Source organism: Malus sylvestris, chromosome 2, assembly GCF_916048215.2.
Source record: "Malus sylvestris chromosome 2, drMalSylv7.2, whole genome shotgun sequence".
Taxonomy (NCBI): Eukaryota; Viridiplantae; Streptophyta; class Magnoliopsida; order Rosales; family Rosaceae; genus Malus; species Malus sylvestris.
Window position 1 is genome coordinate 20,929,633 of NC_062261.1, and position 6,213 is coordinate 20,935,845.

General features: G+C 39.3%; 1 long non-coding RNA gene across 1 annotated transcript; it reads right to left on the reverse strand.

Moving 5' to 3' along the window:
- LOC126604761 (uncharacterized) lies at window positions 1-933 on the reverse strand. The gene is made up of 3 exons (XR_007616733.1): window positions 731-933; window positions 560-635; window positions 1-436 (listed from the first exon to the last, which is right to left on the reverse strand). It is a non-coding gene; the product is annotated as an uncharacterized LOC126604761 (long non-coding RNA).
- Window positions 934-6,213: the final 5,280 nt, after the last annotated feature.

The window sequence follows — 6,213 nt, forward strand, 5'->3', positions numbered from 1 at the left end:
TTACAAGTGAAAAGGAATATCATTAGACCGTAGTACTAAGTGGCACAATTAAATAACTAAACAACTTCCAAATACATGTAAGTTTTTGCAAGGATGATATTTTAGTGATAACCTAAAAAATGATCGAATCGATAGTGTTCAATGTAGGGATGGGCACGGGCCGGGCCGGGCTGGGCCCAAAATTGAAGGAACCGGACCGACCAATTCGTAAATACAATGGGGCGGGGCGGGTTTTGGATTTTTCAAAATAGGATCCAGACCTAACCCGGCCCTTTTGAAACGGGCCGATTCCTACGGGTCCCCACAGGTCCAAATCTTTAACCCACGCCTCAAGTTTGGTGGTCTTTCCTCTTCCTCTTCGTTCTCCTCATTTGAAGATTCGCTTCTTCGAACAACATCATTATCGGCGGTTCCATCAAAACAACCACTGCAAGATCTGCACTCTCAAGGCAAATTAGGGATTAAATTAGGGTTTTCACATAACTCTTTCATATAAACCCACAAATCCTATTTGCCTTCTCATCGGCTATGAATTCGAAGAATAAAAGAAAGGGAATACCTTAGGGTTTCTGAATCTAAGCAATTTCAATCAATTCCCTTGTAATTTCCTCTTCCTATTCATCAACCAAAAGGTTCTGCAAATAGGGGGGGGGGAAGAGGCATTGATCTATAATTTCAAGTCCTAGATAAAACATAAAATTTCAAGTTCACAAAACCTGAATAATTTCACCTTGTGCTTGGGTTGCAGATGCTCTCCAACTCCATCTTGTCTTCAAACTTATCGGCATCCGACAACTGGTTGTTGCCCAACCATTGGATGGCAGTCTCTCGATTGAGTCCTCAATCTTCTTGTCCTTAATGGAGTTTGGGGATCATGGGTCTCTTGGGATAGAGAAGAAGAGGGTCTGAGTGAAAAAAAGAAAAAAAAAGAAAAGTGAAATGAGTGAAAAAAATAAAACAGAAATAAAGAAAGAAAGAGTGAAAAAAAAGTAAGTGAAATGTAGTACAAGTACTAATGTACTGCACAAAACCAACGCAGTACTTGGACTTTTGGACCAGAAAATTGAGTGGGCTTGGGAGAAATAGGTCCGGTCGGGGCCCTGTTTCCTTGGCCTTTTGGACCCGCCCCGCCTCGTTAATTTCTTGAACCCGCCCCGGCCCGCCCCGTTTGTGTTTTTCAATTTTAAGACCCGCCCCGTACCCATCCCAAACTGCATGTACCTGCCCCGCCCCGCGGGTCTAGTACCCGTTTGCCCACCCCTAGTTCAATGAGTCTAAATGAATAATTAATTTTGTATTAAAATAATAACTATTTAGGCACTTGAACAATAATACACACACACACACACACATAATAATATAACAGTTGCAGTTTTTTATTATTAACAAGAAATGCAACTAGCTTGTCGAGTGGCCATTGTGTAGTTTCTTAATTCTTATTAATATGATCCCCATAAACCTAGCTAAGTCAAGAGAAAAAACGTATAACTTAGGGCAAGTTTATTGAAGAAATGTATGTGTATCATTCTTTTTTTTTTAATATATAAATTTCGCGTTTATACTAGCATATAAGGATTATATGCACTATTCTTATTCACACACCTAAATGAGCGAGTCCCACTACCAAAAGAGTAGGTTATCCCATATATGAGCAACATGTATCATTCTTATTTATGACTTTAATCTTCAAGTAAATATGCCCCTATTTACTGTAGAAGTATAGCCCATTTTATTAGTATTAGTGCATCTCATTGTGCCATCCACTTGTGATTAATGTATTTTAACTGAAGTATCATGATCGAAGAGCTTTCGTTTTCTTAATCATCATATACATATCATCTTTGCAAAAATTTAAAAAAAAATTATTGAGTTGTTTATTTGTTTGATACATATAGATGATCATATATCACTTAATATTTTTTAGAAATAACTATCAATCAAGATTAAGAAAACAAACAGTTCTGATTAGCATTTTCAGTAAATTACAAACAAGTGTAAAAGGAGAAAAACTTACATGGAATGAACTTCATCATTGTATTGTGTTCCAGTCAAATAATACATTGTCATGTGTAAGTCTTCTTTACATGACAATGTAATATATTAAACCAAAACGCTATAATGACGACAAAAATATTCCATATAATTTGTTATCATGTAGAATAAGGGGCAGATCCAAGGAAGCGGGGAGGGGGTGTTCCTTGTGTCCCGAGATGATATGGAAGTCGGGAAATATGGGATGAAGGTCGCTGGAGGATCCTAGGACTACCTCAAACTATTTGATGAAATGCCACTTCGGTAGAATTTAACATTCCTCGGCAAGTGATGCTTGACGGCCTCGACATCAAGCCTTGAATGTTGTTGACAGATTTAAACATAGGGATGTGATATCTACACACCTCTTTTTACTTCTCTCACACTCTTTTAATTTTCGGCCGTCGGATCGGTTGAATTGAAGAATATCAAATAACAGAAATTATCAAGGAGTGTGAAAGAAGTAAAAAATGATGTGTGGATAGCACAGCTCTAAACATAATAACATGCCCCCAAAATCAGGCCTTAGAATTTTGAATCCTCCACTGTGTACAATAGGTGCAGTCATATCTATTGGCTAAACCCTAAATGCAAGTATTGTCATTTCGAATACGTTTTCCATATGATCCCGGCATAGAGTCTGAAAAAGTGTTACATGGCCCGCATGCGGGGTCGACACAAATTTGTGTGGTGTAGAGACGCAGACAAGAGCAGCGTGGACCATCCCTCCTGTTGTTCCCCTAGCAATGAACACGACAAAATGTCCTAACGGTCATTACCGGCCAAATTGACACGTGGCGAGTAGCCATGTGAGATAGTCAATCACCAGGTGGGTCGTTGGCTATAAAGAGTCGAACTGTAGCTGCCATTGCCAAGGGGGTCGAACCTAATTGAAGGAAGAAGACTGCACAAATTATGCCATTGAAATCCTTAAATATTGGATGAGAGGAATATCTTGACCCAAAAGTCTTAAATATAAAAGTTGATTTATGACATACACTTATCCGTAAATGATCATACATAGAGGCCAGCAATAACTTTGCTTCAATGTTGTAGTCATTTATACATATTCAATGTACTCAACCAATGGAGAAATACATAAGATACATAAAGTTGAAAAATAGTAAAATAAGAAATTAATAGGTTTTGTTAAAATTATTCTTTTGAAAATTTTCTGAAATGTTAATCTCAGATTATAATTATAGGTTCTTCTCTTCATTGGAACAGTAAAGTCGTTATACTCATTACTAATAGAAAATGTTTACAATGTACTTTTAATCTTGACCCTCCGGCCAAAGACATTAAATGGTTAGCTCCACATCATTACCATAAAGATTATTTTTCTTGAACTTTGATGCCAAGATTCAACCCAATCTTAGATATCTTAGGTTTGGCTAATTCATGAATATTTTATAGAAGAATGCCATCGTTTTGGTTCTGGGATGTGGAGCACTTTTGCGGAGGAGGGTGGAGAGGGGAACGAGAGAGATGGAAGAAAAGCAAGGGAGATAAATGATTGTTCCACAATATACTCAAGAATTAGGACTAGTTCGGTATTGATATGATTTTTTATAAATAAAGGTGAATCAGATACATACCAATTTTATAGGTCTCTACGAAATAGATCATATACATCTTTCCTATTTGAAGTTAAATAATTAGGTCACACAACCACATTAGTGTTGCAGTCATATTTAAAATAGGAATGTGATTGTGTAAATCCTAAGGAATCTAGGAATGTATCTTATATTCCTATTAGGATTAGATTACCTATTAAATGTTGTAATTCTAAGGGGAAAGGTTTTACTCTTTCTACTACTATAAATAAAGGCACAATGGGGTGAATCAAACACACCTCACAATTAAATCAATCTCTCTTCTCCCTAAAGCTTGCCACACCCCTCTCTCTCTCTAACCCTAGATCGCTCAATCAAATAGGCCTACAACACGTTATCAGCACGCTCTTGCCAGAAGCTAAGGAATTGACGCATCGTTGGAGGAGGCTATCATCCACCCAATTCAAAGGCTTATTCGTTTTCTGCTAATCAGGTACAATTAAAATAAAAGAAGATATTTGAAACGTCCACGAAGCATGAAAACATTCCTCATGATGCATGAACCCCTTTATGTTTATATTTTCCTTTCGATATATATTGTATATGTTCATATATTTGTCAATATATATATTTGTTTCATGCATCGCACAATTAAATTGTTATGTAGAATTTGTTAGTCAAAGCATAAAATTAAATTAGAAGCATGTTTAGGGTTTTCCTAAACCCTAAAGGATTTGAAAAAAACAAAGGGAATCAGGACATGGTGCGGCATACCACCACACCATCACTATGTAAAATTGATACCAGGCCTCGACCTGGGGTCCTAATGGATGGACCTGCAGCTAGCCATGCAATTAGCCCACATGACTGGGCATTGGTCCTTGCGGCCTGCACATTGACGCCAGCCTTACGGTTGGGCTTCCCTGCGCAACAACAAACAGGCCAGCCTTGCTGAACCTGCACCGTGGCCCCCTCCTTGGCCCATATATGAAACCTTGCTTCGGCTGGGGGTTTCTCACCCACCCCTGTGGCCTGTAGCCCACACCCAAGCTCTTTTTGGGCCATGTCTTACGCTTAAGACACCCACCCATGCCCAAATTATTTTTAGGGCATATTTTTTCGACCAAATACTATTATTTTAGCATTCTAAAATAATTTAACCTGAATGTTAATATTATTTTGCTTCTACAATCGACCCCGTATGGTCCGATTTATTGAATTAATTAAAAGTGACCTGCAATCCATTAATCTGATAATGAATCCAAAATTATTGACCTGAAGATCACTTTTGGACATTAACGATTCAATAATTTATTTTTATACTTTGAACCGTCACATACTTTCGTAGTAACGAAACTCTCACACTTGGGTTCCCGAAGACAACTCAAATCCACTACACTTAGTTAGTATATTGCATTCTGTGTTTCTTGCAGGAACCTCTCATTATGATCTAATTGTTCATAAAACTATTTATGTGCCTGACGTCTCGCATACCGCTACCCAACCACATTCACCGTTACAGTTGGTCACTGGATACGAGCATGACGTCTCGTATTTATGGGTGTTTGGGTGTGCCATTTATGTGCCAATAGCGCCGCCGCTACGTACCAAAATAGGTCCTCAGAGAAAAATGGGAATCTATATTGGTGATTCGCCATCAATTGTTTGATACTTAGAACCCTTGATAGGAGATCTCTTTACCGCATGTTTTGCGGATTGTCACTTTGATGAGACAATCTTCTCGTCGTTAGAGGGGAGATAAGCATGCTAACGTTCCCGTCGATTGCCGCGAATTGTCGTGGTATGCTCCCACTATGTCTCATTTAGATCCCCGCACTGTCCAGTCTGAAACTGAGGTGCGTCGAATTATAGATCTTTAGAGCATTGCTTAAAGCATGCCGGATGCTTTTAATGATCTAGCAAAGGTGACAAGATCACATAAATCACATATACTCGCTACAAACACACCTGCAAGGATAGATGTACCCCGTGTACGTCAACAACCCGCCTGGGAAGGTTGGACATTCCCCGAAGGAGGGGAGGCCACAAATTCCACGCAGCAAGGTACATTAGCGGCTAGCCAATCATTTGCTCCAACCCTGAAGCGTGGCAGACCCATTGGTTCAAAGGATTCACAACCCCGGAAGAGGAAAATGACACCAACTAGTGACCCTAGTTTGAATCCGACCATCGCTCACTCATTCGGTCCAACACATGAGGTTATTCTAGATTACGGTGATGCTTCAGATGAAACATGCTGGACTCTAGAGAATCGTGAGATTTCGGTCCACTACACAGTATTGGATGAGGTTTGAAATAGGAATGAGATGATCGTCGACGATGTATTCTCGTACTCAGTAGCTACTGACATCATGCTTAGTGATGACATTGAACCACGTTCCGCCGATGAATGCCGACGTAGAACCAATTGGTCAAATTTGAAACAAGCAATCTAAGTCGAACTCGATTCGCTCGCGAAACATAAGGTATTTGGACCTATCGTTCCTACACCACCATGCGTGAAGCCCGTTGCCTACAAGTGGGTTTTTGTGAGGAAGCGTAATGAGAAGAATGAAATAATGCGATACAAAGCACGCCTCGTAGCGCAAGGCTTCTCTCAACATCC